Below are 15,758 nucleotides of genomic sequence, written 5' to 3'. Positions count from 1 at the left end.
TTTAAAACAAAATTTCCCATCCACGGGGCCAAGCAAAGCAGTCTCATCAGCTTCTTCGTTCATGTTCACTCATGCCCTGCGTCTCAATCAGCTCCCTAGTTCACTAGTCAGGGCACTGATCAGGACATAAGTCAATGGGCTGACTCCCTGATCAGTGCCCTGACTACTGAACTAGGGAGCTGATTGAGACGCACCCATGGTTTGTTGTTGTCGTGACTGGAGCGAGCGCTAGTTGGTGTTCCAGTATAATCGGTCCGTCGAAACTCATTCATTGAAAAGCGTATCTGCGGTGCAAAAATAAGTGTGGTTACATTTTTTTTTTTTTTTTTTTTCGTAATTAATTAGCGCGTTAAAGTCACGTAATTAATTAATCTTAAGTCCTGGCCCTAATATATATAAAAAATATATCTTTTTTTTTCTTTTTTTTTGGAATAGCTTGAAGGCAGTTCCTTGGATAGATATGGGATGATGAGGTTGTTTGGGCACATGAGAAATCACTGAACATACCAATTTGCGCTGCCTTATTCTTGAGGTCAGAGAAAACCGGAGAACACGTAGTCAGGCTTTTTATAGTGGTCTGTTGTACTACTGTTTTTACTTCAGTATTTTTATACACACTTTTTGTTTATCACATTTACGAGAAACACAGATCTTTTTGCAGCACAGTGAAAATCAGGTGTGCCCAGGTCAGCAATGTCACTTACAATGGCCTATTCTTCTCCAGAGCTTTACTCTAAATTATTACCATTATTACCATTATCATTTATATAGCATTATCCTATTGTTAGAAATTGCCTGTAAATGTGATGTTATGCCTCGATTTATTTGGTATCCTCCCAGCAAACACAAAACGTTTTTACAACGTTCCACAACGTTGTATTCTGGTTGCAATTAGGTAATGTTGTAGTACAACGTTTTAAAGACGTTTTAAAAACGTTTTTTAAAATAGAAAAATAATGAAACCAAAATAAAACGTTTTAAAAACGTTGTGAAAATACCAACCTGGGACGTTTTCTTTAAGTAGTCAAAAAAACGTAAATATCACGTTTGTTTACTACGAAAACAAAACTAGACCAAACTACAACTTTTGGGAGACGTTTTATTCAGGTGTTAAAATAACGTTATCTGCACGTTGGAAAAAAAACGTTTTAAAAACGTCATGGTAGTACCAAAATACAACCATATGCCAAACCTCCAACGGTAGGCTTCTTTGGTACCAAATATCCTTATTACTTGATATGTTTACTGGTAATTATTTTCATCCCAGAGCTGACCTATTTGTTATTGTAAGTGTTATAATTTGCTTGTAAGGCGTTTTCTTTTTTCGTTTTTTTAACCAAAATTTAATTGGAAACCTGGTTCTAGTATAAAAAAGTTATTTATTTTAATCTTATTTATTTTTGTTATTTGTATTTCATTTATATTATCTTGTATCATTGACAGTTACTGTACTTTTAAATGTGGAAATAAAACGCAAAATGAGAATTTGTCTGGTTTGTTCAATAATTATCATTGATAAACCGCATGCAACAAATATATAAATACCTTTTTTATATATAATATATAAGCTAGCATCGAAAAAGCGATTTGCCGCGGACGTGCCGCCTTTCGGTATTACGGCGGTGGAAAGGCGGTTTGTCTGCGTCCGGCGGCGGAACTAAGGCGGTTGCCGCATTTAAAAAGCGGCTGCCACCGGCGGTGCGCCGTCAAACGTGTTTGCGATTAGGTGATTCTGACGCTTTTTGTCTGTCTATGGGGCACCGCCGGTGGTCCGCCGACTCATTGCTATCTGGTAAGATAAAGGGTCATAAGGGTCGGCGCGCGGGTTGTCGGATGTGGTAACTTGTGTTCTTTCAGACATTTAATTAAAAAATAATAATATTAGGAAAAATTAGTGCTGTCAAATCAATCATGATTAATCACATCCAAAATAAAAGTTTGTGTTCACATAATGTGTGTGTATTATTATTATGTATATATAAACACACACATGCGTGTATATAGGCTATTTTAGACAAATTATTTATATATAATACACACACACACACACACACATATATATAGTATACACATGTAGAGGACATGAATGAGTGTGTATTTAAATAGACTATAGATAATAAGTACATATATTATGTAAACCAACTTTTATTTTTGGATGTGATTAATTGCAATTAATAAGTTTGACCCGGCACTAGAAAAAAATAACTTGTGTTGTGATTGACACAGATAAATGAACAAGTTAATATTTAACTTGGAACTGCATATATTATATAAAATCATACCACAATGTAAAATATTTTTTATGTTGTTGTTTTGTGCTGTCAGATCGATTAATCGCCATTAGGCCTACTCGCAATCGCATCCAAAAAAGTTTATGTTTACGTGTGTGTGTGTGTGTGTGTGTGTGTGTATACACTGTATAATAATTATTATGTATGTATAATACACATGGATGTATATTTAAGAGAAATGTGTTATACATAAATATTTATATGTAGGCCTAATAAATAGCCTAGGCCCTATACATGCATGAGTAGCCTACCAGGGGCTACATGAATGAAAGTGTATTTATATACATAATAATTAGTACACACACCCATTATTTAAATACATTTTTTATTTTGGATGCGATTAAATGATTGACGGCACTAGAAAAAAAAAGTATAACTTGTGTTGTGATCGTGATTGACATGGGTAAAAGTCAATATCCTACATTTAAATTGCAACTGCATATAGGCCTATTATATAAAATAATATCACAATGCACAAATGGTTTTATGGAAGCAAAATGTTTGGTGAAATTAAATCAAGGCTGATCGGTCTGAAAAACCAATTAAACCGTTAATGACGTCAATCAGATACGCTATCTTTGTGCGCCGTCAACAAGTAAGTTTGAAAAGCGAGGAAGAAAGCTGCAGTCGAGGGAAGGCTTCGCCGTGAAAACGACTCAAATTTCGGTCTGTACCTCACACAGTAGTATAATATAACTTTATAAGATTTAAAATACAATGGCTTAATCCGAGAATATGTGTTACATGTTTTATTGTTGTCTTTTTTCAAACTTGTCAGGGCCTGGTCACGCTGTTCTATGGAGGGGGAAAAGAAAACGGAAAATTGTGCTCTCCAGATAATTGTACCCGTCTTTAACGACACGGGGGTGAGTAAATTACGAAAAATGACAGAACTTTAGCTTTGCTGACAATATTCACAGTCAAACAAAGTGTGAAACATGAAACATCCATCCAAATCCGCGCAAGCAGTTACTTCCCCCAACAGAGGGCGACCGTGTACCACAGATTTGCTCTAATGACCGTGCTGGCTGAAGAACTGTAATTTATCAAACGCTAACCACACACAAACACTACTGAGACCAAAACTAATGGATCCTGCCAGTGTGCCCTCATTTGTCTGAATGTGTCATAGAGTAATTATCTGAGGACAAAGAAACATCCTTGCATTACTCATACAGGGGCATTAAAGGCTTGGACATGAGACGGCATGGGCGGATGGCTATTATGAAAATGTAGTTTCATTAAGAAGAAAGAATGTAATCTTTTAGATAATTAAATACATGATAATTAAAAATAAATACACAGTATGTTAACTGTGATATTAAATAACTGAATTTGACTGAAATAACATGAAAATAATGTAGTAATTTAATCAGTCATGAGAAATTATAGATATGTTTCATATTATAATACAAAGCAAAAATTGAATTTATTCAGGTGTATCTGTTAGTGATTACCTAAATGATGGAGATTATAGACATATGACCACACCATTTTAAGCATGCTTTCATATTCTCAAAACCCATAAAGGACAAGTTCATATGGATGCATTCATGTATTTGAATTATTGCACAGGCACAGTACTTAAAGGATTCAGACGTGGCCACTTTATTTGTAAAGAGCACACAGGGGCTCACAATATACAAATCTATATATTCATAGCTCAAGGGTATTGTAGTAAACAGGGGTATGGTACTCTTAATTAAAAGATTACTATAATTAAGTTTCATTAAAAGGATCAATAAACTAGGGCTAAGATTAAAAACAAGGTCCATGCATTATACACTGGTTTACAAGGACCCCATATATTCAATCCCAATGAGATGTTGCCATGGGAACACAAGGCAGATAGGTTGAGGTGATGGATTTAAAGAGGCAGGACATGTTTTTTTCTATCCACGGCAAACATGCTCTGCTTCCTGTGGTGTTCAGCGCATAATGCTGAGAGTAATGAGAGTTAAATGAAGGAGAAAAGAGCAATAATGAAAGGGGAGAGCAATGTCTAGGCTGCAGTTCAAATTAAAAAAACAACAAAAGAGGCACATGTGGAGAGATTTTCATTCATTTATTAATTCTGATTAAAGCCCTTTAAATGGTTATCAATAAAAAAAAAAAAAAAAGAATTGAGTGGCAAAAGCTGCTGCCATGGTGTTTGCTAATATGAATTATGGTCGATTGAATGGCCTTATTTCTGTGATTTACACGGCTCCTTTTGATAGGATTTCCCCCCTTTCCCCCATTTCTTCCCCCGGATTAAAAAAAAAAAATTAAATCACTAGAAAAGTAATAGCACAACTCTACTCAACAAACAACAGCATGGCTGCATCTGTAAACCTAGGCAGCTGATTTGTTGCCTCAGAGCCTTATCAGGCAATATATTTTTCATGCAGCGTTTATGCACGAATATACCTCACAAAGCTGATTTCAGACAGACTTCTGAGGCAGCGTAATGGTTTAATGATTTACAGCAAAATAGAGTGAGTGTTGGTGTGTTAGAACTAAAAAAAAATTGTATTACCAAAGTCCCTTTAAGACAAGTCATTTCACTCGGCGGACATCTTTGAAACGCCTCTCGGGCATGCTAGTGCAGCTCCTATCTTTTTAAATGGGAAAACATCAAATTCTCCAAAACTGTACATGCACAGTCCTCAGAACACTGCCTGTTTCTATAGCAACCAGAGCTTCTAGCTACAGTGGCATGATGACTTTACTAATCAACGATTGGCTCTTTCATTTAGAAGGTGGGGCTTATTCGCCATGTTGTGTGTTACACTTTCTCCTATTCAAAAGTAATCAAAGTGCACCATATTCCTATATATACATTCTTTGTTACTACAGTTGTAATTTCTCGCAAAAAAAATGAACTCAAAAGTGAAAAACACAAACTGAACACCCAACCACAACTTTCAGACGCGAACACACCATCTTTATTTTTGTAGCTCAATTGTCATAGAAAGGAACGCACAGGATTGTGGGATGTCAAAGGATACATATATGCTGCCTTTACAAATGGATCAGATGAAGGTATCTTAGGAGACAGGAATCAAAGCTAACATCAGATTCAGGCATTTCTTGATGGTCATGACCTTTCATGGCTAGTCAAGTTTTGGGACACAGCCCACTACTTGGGGTATAATTTATCTATAGCATAAACATGCAGAATTGTTAGTTATATTAGTAATAATAGTGCATCAAAGTTTAGAAACATTAATTAAAAAAATTAAGATGCAACACAGGGTAAACTCAGAATGAGAGTGACGAATAAAAGTGTTCAGACAAAAAGATGAAACAACTCTAAAAAATGTATTAAGATGTAAAAGAAAAGAATGACTGTAATATCTTGCCCAGCAAGAGGAGATCATACAGTCTGCACTGGTTTAAAGCCGCTCAATCAACTCGCAATAAAAGACAAAATTACCCATAATATTTTTTTCCTTTCTAAAGTTAGAGAATAGATTCTGGCTGGAGGTGTTCTTGAGAAGGAGAGATATATGTTAGACGTTCTCTGCTGGATACCAGAGCAGTGGCTTTCTAAAAGACATGAAAAGGATGGAGAATGAGAGGGAAGGCAGGAAGGAAGGAGAGCAGGTAGAATGTTGTAATGCCAGTGTGCAGTGCTGTGGCCCCAGGCTCTTCATATCTTTTACATTTCTAATTAAAAGAGATAAAGAGTGAAGGAGTCATCAATCCTACAGTGATTTCCCTGTTAAGGTTTTAGAGGTAGCCGTAAAGCAGGCAGCCCAGCTCCATTGATTTTATAATTAGCTCCCGTCATGCTGCTCGGGGAGTGAGTGTGGAGAAGAAAAAACATGGGAGAGCTAGAGAGGGAGTGGTATAGGAAAAGCAACAGAGGAAAAAATGGGGTGAAGGTCAGCAAAAAGTTGTTAAAAAGCAAGAGAGGATAACAGGGGGCCAATGGTCCAATTCTACACAAGTATCTTTACAGGTAAATCAAAAGCCAGTGTAGTGCATCCATAATCTAACATATCTGTCGGACCTTTTGCTGTATCGGTAAATTATATTCTTGTGACCAAAATTAACCTAGTGAAAATAGACCGAAATAATTTAGAGATATGGACTTTAACATTGTTGTTAAACAAAGCCAATTCCATAAAAAAAAATATACACTTTTTTTCAACTTTAAGTGTAATTGTTACAGAAATGTTTTGTTAATTTACTAACCTTAGTTAATGCATTAGTTATTGTGAATTAACAATAAACAGTATGTCTAAAGCATATTAATCTTGGTTAGGGTAATGCAGTTCAATATCAATAAGCCAATAATTGTCATGTTACGGCCAATAACAGATAACTGATCGATATTAAAAGTATACTATTTTGCTTAAATATGAATACATTTTTCAAATGCTACTAGTGAATTTCAGCATTGCAACACTACTGTATCAAAAATTGTCATAGATTTTTAATGCTAAATATAAAATTTAAGTGTTAAAGGTTACATGAACTGGCTTTTTAATTTTTTTATACTGTTGTCTGTGGTCAACTAATGATGTTCATGTGGTTTTTAATATTAATTTTGAAATTAATCTAGATTAAAATGGCTCATCTGAATTTTGTCGAAGGCTTGTAAAGGTACAGATTGCTCACGGTTCGGTTTGTACCACTGTTCTAGGTTCACGGTTTCAGTACGGTTCTGTATTTACAGTGTTCAGGGAAAAAATGACAACTGTCAAATAAAAATAAAGAAAATAAGAACAAATAACCGCACACAAATAAATACTTTTGAGCAAAGATACTAATAAAATAAACAATGCTTTTCAGATTTTTCAGGTGTGTCTAACATTAGTTTTTAGGTAAAGAAATTGAATAAAGTAATCAAATGTAAAATAATTGCATATTTCACTGTTTAAATTATACCATGGGGTTGTATATTTACAGATGTATATTTACTGAGTAATTCGATATTTTGTAGTAGGGTCCAGGGATGCAAGGTTATTTTCGTAAACGAAAACTGAAACTAAGACTAAAACTATTGGTCAAAAAACATTTTCGTAAACTGAAATAAAATTAAAAAATCTGAATAAATAAAAAACTAAAACTAAACGAAACTAACTTATCTTACTAAAAAACTAACTGAAATAAAATAATATTTAGCAAAAATAAATATTCGTTTTCGTTATTAATAAGCCCTATTTCCTGTGGTGGAAAATCTGACTGTGGCGGTTGAGGGAGTGTCTATATTGTGCTATTGCGCGTGAAGTGATCTGAGGAGGAGATGTAATCGCTGTCCTGTTACGGACGCGTGCAGACAGGCAACACATCGCCAGTCCTAAACGGGAGTTCACAAAGAATCAATGCGTCTGTGGCAGTGAAATGGGAAATAACACAAGGTAATGAGATGCACGTTGAACTTCTTTTAACTTAAGCTCACTGTTTTAGAATGCCGTTTCTTACGCGACGAGAGACGCAGGCGCAAAAGTCAGCAACTAGTAGCAAGTACTAGCCTACTGTCCGTTTGATATTTCATGTTTGCATAATATTGACAGGCTCAAAGGTGTTATCATAATCATTTACTACTAATAATATTATTGTCTGTGTGGAGACATTTCCCCACAAAGTAGGGAATACCAGGACACACATACACACACGTTTGTTTCACTATATAAGTGAGGACATTGCATGGACTTCCATTGATTTTATATCAGGTTAATGATATTTTATATCCCCTAACCCAACCCCTATCCCTAAACCTACCCATCCCAAGAACGTGTAAAACAATAGATTTAAATAAAAACATGTTTTGGCCGATTTATAAGCCTTTTTAACTAGTGAGGACCAGTCCAATGTCCTCACTAGTCAGTTATCATAATATTTTACTAGATAAGAGGACATTGGTCCCCTTTACAATTATAGCACCACACACACACACACACACACACACACACACACACACACACACACACACACACACACACACACACACACACACACACACACACACACACAGAGAGCACAACAGTGTGTGTTGGCTCTATTCAGATGACTTTGTACTACTGAAGAAATTAAAATAAGCTTTTAATTGTTTAACAATATTTCATCTTTGTTATGAATGAGTTTGTCTGGAATTTATTTATAATTTTTACTTTTATATTTTACGTTGCATTTATTTTGTTCTTTAAGATAGATCCTCTGAGTATTAGCCTATGTCAAAAATATAAAATATAATTTTTTAATATCAAAATATAATTTATTTCATTTTTAATCTCCAGATTGTTGTTTGTAAAGGTCAGAGTTTGACTCAAGCTTTTTTGCTCAAAGGTGAAGACCCAACTTTATGCATGTTTTGTAAGACCGTCCTGGGTTTAAACAATAATGCTTGTTTATCAAGTTATTTCACTTAAGGATGTTTAGTAAGATTTAACTCTAATCTGTGCAAACATTAAACTTTGCTGAAATTAAAAACCTTGATTTGGTCTCTACACTTCATTATGCTAACTCTGCTAAACTATAATTACTAAAACTAAAACTGAAACTAAATAAATAAAAACGAAATAGAAATGTATTTGCAAAATAAAAACTAAACTAAAACTAGCAAAACCATTTGTAATACTAACTAAAACTAAACTGAAATTAGAAGCAAAATTGAAAACGATACTGAAATAAAAACTAATTTCAAAAAGCAAAACTATAATAACCTTGTGTAGTGGAGGCTAAACTGGCGTAAACGCCGTTTACGCACCTCCCAAAATTCAGAAATAGCGTTTACCCACCTCCAAAGTGCGTTTATCCACCTCTAAATAGAGTTTATCCACTTCTAAATAGCCTACAGTTCCTAAGACATTGTAAATTAAGCTTATGTCGTTTTAGTTTCATATTGTTCATTTTCATTGGTTGTTTGTTGTACAGTTAGACGAAGTCTTTCATATTGCGCTGCAACTGTCAGTGAGAGTAGTGGGAAGTTCGGATCATTTTACTGACTCGGATCTTTGAGCCTCGTTCTGCAAAATGAACCAATCTTTTCTAATATTTATGGACATAATTATCCATTTGTAGTACATTTAATCAGCTTGTGACACTTTTTAATCACTTTTCAAGTGGACAAAGAGGCACTCTGGACATTGTTGTGATATTAATTAATCACAGGCAGCTGGTTTAATATAGAGAGCATGTCGAAACCCTGTAAAAAAAAAAACTGTAATGATGCATTGTATTTTGTGTTCAAATAGAAATTTTTTGGTTTTATTGTTTTTTTAGTTTAGCAAAATTATCTGTTAATGTCGGCAGCCATTAGGCTATACACTTGTGGAAACTACAGTCCAACTTATATAGTCTTTCTTCTGTTAATTACAAACACTGGGTTTTCTTTAAATTAAAATATGTGGCACCAAATTCATCTTTCTCTCGTTAATCTGCACCTGCCTCGTTAGCAATTGGCAAAAACTAATCAACAACTATTTTGATAATCGATTAGTCAGCTTAAGTAATTTAAGACAAAAGTAAAATTCTTTGATTCCAGATTGTTTAATGTGAATATGTTCTAGTGTGTTCTCTTATATGTGCTTATATTAGCCACCTCGTTTTACTATGAATTGCCATGAGATCGGGCTGCATACACCGGTAGGCAGTGGCCCACCTTACCGTGACCATGATGCAGTCACCCAGAATTTATAGTTTACCCACCTCTTTTTTTACCACTACACCTCTGGTGGGGTCAGAATGCCAATTTTCACAGTTGTGTAAAAATGGCTTTAGAAAGACGGCAGCATCATTTTTATTTTCACACAGAGATTGGTAGATCTATTGGGTAAATTGGTTGACATTAGCAATCTTTATTGCATTATATGCCAGCAGTGACCGTTCAAAAATGGGGAAAAAGCACTTGTGTTTTTCATCAAAGTTTGCACGGCTAAAACTCAATTTGATGACAACTTAATAGATTCTGAGATTCTTAATAGATTCATATTAAAGGTGATTTTGCGATTTATCAATATGGACGTTGGTGTACGGCACGCTCAAATCCTACACCAGCTCAGGAGGTGGTGTACGCACGTTTTGAGTTAGTGCGAAAATGCGCAGAAAAACAATTCCTAACACCACAAAACGCACTGACAAATATATGCTATATTATGACCCACTGTAAAAAAACAACAACAACATAGTAATTATAAACGTCAGTGTTTATTTTTGTGCAATGAACTTCAATGTTTAATTTGTGTGATACCAAAGCATTTGATTTGTAGGTATATGTATTCCTCCAGTTGCGAGCCTGTGCGCTTTACCTGTCGGTTCAGGGTTAGGCCCGGCAGCTGCGCCAGGACTGGGACTGAAAATAATTCAGACAGACAAAATAATAAAAATGACATTCTTCTTCTTTTAAATAATAATAATAATAAAATAAATAATAACGACATTCTTCTTTGCGTAAGCGTAGTAATTAATAATAAAAATCATAATAATAATACGAATCTTACAAATTGTCATGCAATTATTAATGTGAATGAATGGTACTCATCACATCATCATCACTATCGTACACCCCAATAGCCTACATGTGCCATGATACGAAATTAAATGCTAATTGTTTCAAAACATGTTCTGTAAAATAATGGATTGTGATAATTTCTGCACGATATTGGATGCACGATATTGGATTTTTGCCAATATCCGATATGCCGATATTTTTCAGCTCATTTTGGACGATGCTGATATATGTTTATTTTTTTCCCATTTTTCCCCTTTTTCAACACCATTTTGAGCAAAAACTCTTCTTTTTTTTCCATTCTGGTTTTAGATTTCTGAGGTCTCCTTACTAAAAGGATTCATGTTGAAGATAAATAAAGGTTAATAAAGTTCTTTTTATGATAGTAATTTTCACCCCAGATCCAGCTGTAACCTAAATATTGTATTGCGTGAAAAAAGTTTGCGCGCTTTGGGATGAGTGCACAGAGAAAGATCTTCTCAAAGCTCGTGTGAGTTCTCACTAACGTCTTCTTTGGCTCTACACTCATGTGACGGTGAAAACGACTGGTCATTCGGATATATACGGCAGCACTCGCATGCATTGAAAAGTTTACAAAGAGAGGCCATTTTGCCCACGTTTTTCTTTTATTATCGATGTTGTAATGTATCACTGAGAAGCCAGCTCGTGTATCAATTAACAAAAAGACATAAAGCATTATTTTCAAGTTATAACCCATATTAAATATGCGTCATTGGATGTGAGATGAACCGCAGTGCAAGTGCACCTTTTACATGGCACCCCTGCTCACGTAAGACAGCACCCCGGTTGAGAAACACTGGTATAGAGCCAGCTCCCAACCGAACTTTGAGAATAGATTAATAGGGTTATTTTTTTTATCACCCGATAAGAGTCTCACGTTAACGTAACGGCCCACCACTAGTTTAAACTTAAATAGGCTACCTACAGTGAGGAAAACAAGTATTTGAACACCCTGCTACTTTGGAAGTTTTCCCACTTGGAAATCATGGAGGGGTCTGAAATTGTCGTTGTAGGTGCATGTCCACTGTGAGAGACGTAATCTAAAAAAAAATCCAGAAATCCAAATATATGATTTGTTAACTATTTATTTTTATGATACAGCTGCAAATAAGTATTTGAACACCTGTCTGTCAGCTTCTGACCCTCAAAACCTGTTAGTCTGCCTTTAAAATGTCCACCTCCACTTCATTTATTATCCAAAATTAGATTCACCTATTTGATGGTTGTTAGCTGCATAAAGACACCTGTCCACCCCAAGGTCCTGAAAAGAGCTGGGACCACAGTTTCTAAGGTTACTGTTGGTAATACACTAAGACGTCATGGTTTTAAATCATGCATGGCACAGAAGATTCCCCTGCTTAAACCAGCACATGTCCAGGCCCGTCTTAAGTTTGCCAATGACCATTTGGATGATCCAGAGGAGTCATGGGTAGGACGTTGACGCAAAATATGCGCGTCGATCTGTCAGACTCAAAATAAAGATGGTGGCGCCGGAGAGTAGTAGCAACCATAGATATACATAATAAAGTATATTATGTAATTCATATAAGTATATTATTTACTATGTATATTTATGGTAGCAACACGAGTGGCTCTTCAGACTTCCAGAAGTGCAAGGCTTGCGGGTTGGCGAGCACGTAACAAGCACACTTAACATAGGAGCGCATGCGCGCGTTTTGTTGTCACGGCTACATAAACAAATTTCTTCACACTGGAAGACAGATGTTTTGGTAATACTTTATGTATTTTAATCACACAAAAAAAACAAATGTTTGCATCAAGTGAAAGCATCGGGCACATTGGCTACCTACATAATAAGCTGATTTAAATTGAAAATTTTCAATGTCTTATGGCGCTGATGTGACCATCCTCTAAGTGAGCACAGTTTCATCCCAAGACTTTTCCGGTTTTAAACGGAATATTGATGCCCGTAATGCACTCCACATGTAACTGTTTTCACTGTCATGCCGCGGTTGCGCGTGGGGTTTCTGTTGCGTGTCAGCCACGGGGCGTCTGTCTGGCGTTTTCTCTGCCTTTGCACACTAGAAGTGTGTCTGACGCGGCACTGCTGGTATTGATGCGGAGGGAAGCCCTATTCTTAATGTTAAACATAAATAGCCTACTGATACAGCAAAGACAATGTCGGCTTATATTGCAATGAAAAAAAACATATATTGCAATGGTAAGGATTTTGTTGCTATTAGGCAATTAATGGGGAGATAATCGAATCGGACAGGTAAAATGAATCGCTAGATTAATCGATGCATCGAAATAATAACCGCTAGATTAATCGCTTAAAAAATAATCGTTTATCCCAGCCCTAGTCATGGGAGAAAGTCATGTGGTCAGATGAGACCAAAATATAACTTTTTGGTCATAATTCCACTAAACGTGTTTGGAGGAAGAACAACGATGACTAGCATCCCAAGAACACCATCCCTCTGGATAACCCTCTGGCTCTGTAAGAAACATATCAAGGTTCTGACATGGCCTAGCCAGTCTTCAGACCTAAACCCAATAGAGAATCTTTGGAGGGAGCTCAAATTCTGTATTTCTCAGTGACAGGCCAGAAACCTGACTGATCTAGAGAAGGAGTGGGCTAAAATCCCTCCTGCAGTGTGTGCAAACCTGGTGAAAAACTACAGTAAACGTTTCACCTCTGCAAACAAAGGCTACTGTACCAAATATTAACATTGATTTTCTCAGGTGTTCAAATACTTATTTTCAGTTGTATCATACAAATAAATATTTTTAAAAAATCATACATAGTGATTTCTTTTCTTTTTTTTTAATAGATTGTCTCACGGTGGACATGCACCTACGATGACAATTTCAGACCCCTCAATGATTTCTTAATGGAAGAACTTGCAAAATAGCAGGGTGTTCACATACTTATTTTGAATACTAATACTTATATTTCTTATTTTCTTTACTAATATTGTGTTTATCCCCCTTTGGCTTCAGAACTGCCTTAATTCTACATGGCATTGATTCAACAAGGTGCTAAAAAGCATTCTTTAGAAATGTTGGCCCATAATAATAGGATAGCATCTTGCAGTTGATGGAGATTTGTGGGATGCACATCCAGGGAACGAAACTCCCGTTCCACCACATTCCAAAGATGCTTTTTTGGGTTGAGATCTAGTAACTGTGTAACTCATTGTCATGTTCAAGAAACCAATTTGAAATGATTTGAGCTTTGTGATATGGTGCATTATCCTGCTGGAAGTAGCCATCAGAGGATGGGTACATGGTGGTCATAAAGGCATGGACATGGTCAGAAACAATGCTCAGGTAGGCCATGGCATTTAAATGTTGCCCAATTGGCACACTAAGGGGCCTAAAGTTTGCCAAGAAAACATCCCTCACACCATTACACCACCACCACCACCACAATATTCTGTTTACGCCAAATTCTGACTCTACGATCTAATTGTCTCAACAGAAATTGAGACTCATCAGACCAGGCAACATTTTTCCAGTCTTCAACTGTCCAATTTTGGTGAGGTTGTGCAAATTGTAGCCTCTTTTTCCTATTTGTAGTGGAGATGAGTGGTACCCAGTGGGGTCTTCTGCTGTTGTAGCCCATATGGCTCAAGGTTGTGCGTGTTGTGGCTCCACAAATGCTTTGCTGCATACCTCGGTTGTAACGAGTGGTTATTTCAATCAAAGTTGCTCTTCTATCAGCTTGAATCAGTCAACCCATTCTCCTCTTACCTTTAGCATCAACAAGGCATTTTCACCCACAGGACTGCCGCATACTGGATGTTTTTCCCTTTTAACACCATTCTTTGTAAACCCTAGAAATGGTTGTGCATGAAAATCCCAGTAACTGAGCAGATTGTGAAATACTCAGACTGGCCCGTCTTGCACCAAAAGCGATGCTCAAAATTGCTTAAATCAACTTTCTTTCCCATTCTGACATTCAGTTTAAAGTTCAGGAGATTGTCTTGACCAGGACCACAGCCCTAAATGCATTGAAGCAACTCCCATGTGATTGGTTGATTAGATAATTGATAAATTGAATGCGACATGCAGTGACGTTGCAGTCATGTTGCAATGTGGTATATGGAGCTGCCTGAAGTGTACATATGAAGAAGACTTGCTCCCTCGATTTTGATCCATATAAAATTCCCTCATTTACTTCACGAAGTGAAGTGGCGGCAAGGATTTCCCCCGAGGAGAAGTGCTTAGGGAAGTTTGCAAGTGCTTGTCTGATAGTGAAGTCAAACGCAGCCTAGGTTAGTAGGCTGTCGTGTGTGGATGCTGCAGATGGTGGATCGTTTTTGGCCTTTTCTTACAGCAGCTGGCATAAACTTGTCATTGAATAATGATCACAATGGTACGGTACAGATAAACTGCATCCAAGATCTAGGTTAATGTTAATTTCTGCATATACCAATATCTTTTATTGTATAAGTTCTATAAATTAGGTAATGTATGGTGAATTAACAATGAACAATGAACAGTATTTATAAATTAATATTAACCTACTGTAAAAGATTGCAAATAATGTGTAATGAATTAACCTTATTGTGAAGTGGTACGTAGAGTAAATGGACTCACAAAAACATGACATTAATAATTTTTTTAATGAAACCCATCCCACATCCTGAACAGAATGACTTAACCTCAAAAAAAGTTGGATAAGTAAAAGTAGGAATAATTGCACAAAAAAGCAAACAATAAATCAAATTCTCTGATTGTATTGCCCTGAATGAGCTGCGTTCTTAAAGACAATGTCTCTTAGACATTACTGAAACTCAATAAAATGGACAACCATTACTTAGGACTAATCTTAACATATTCTTTGCCATAAACAGGTTTACAGTTGTAGTATAGTGGCTAACAGGAATAAATGTTTTTGCTGTCATAGGTTTTTGCATCTACTGGGTGATCAAACTAAGCTTTCAGGTTAGATTTCAGGTGAAGTGAATCATGAAAATGAGAACTGATTTCAGTCTCGGATATCCCGACACTATGACGACACTCTAGAGTACAGTGAC

General features: G+C 36.1%; 1 protein-coding gene across 2 annotated transcripts in view; it reads left to right on the top strand.

The window, feature by feature from the left end:
* The first annotated feature begins 2,873 nt into the window (after window positions 1–2,873).
* Window positions 2,874–15,758, top strand: part of hoxc13a (homeobox C13a) — a 105,347-nt gene continuing 92,462 nt past the window's right edge. For both annotated transcript variants that reach the window (XR_010905305.1, XR_010905304.1), the window contains exons 1-2: window positions 2,874–2,957; window positions 3,070–3,157. The gene's annotated coding sequence lies outside the window, so the exon portion shown is untranslated. The remainder of the gene's footprint in view (window positions 2,958–3,069; window positions 3,158–15,758) is intronic.

Source organism: Pseudorasbora parva, chromosome 6 (assembly GCF_024679245.1).
Source record: "Pseudorasbora parva isolate DD20220531a chromosome 6, ASM2467924v1, whole genome shotgun sequence".
NCBI lineage: Eukaryota > Metazoa > Chordata > Actinopteri > Cypriniformes > Gobionidae > Pseudorasbora > Pseudorasbora parva.
The sequence above is the reverse complement of the archived record's forward strand: the minus strand, read 5'-3'. Positions and strand labels throughout refer to the sequence as shown.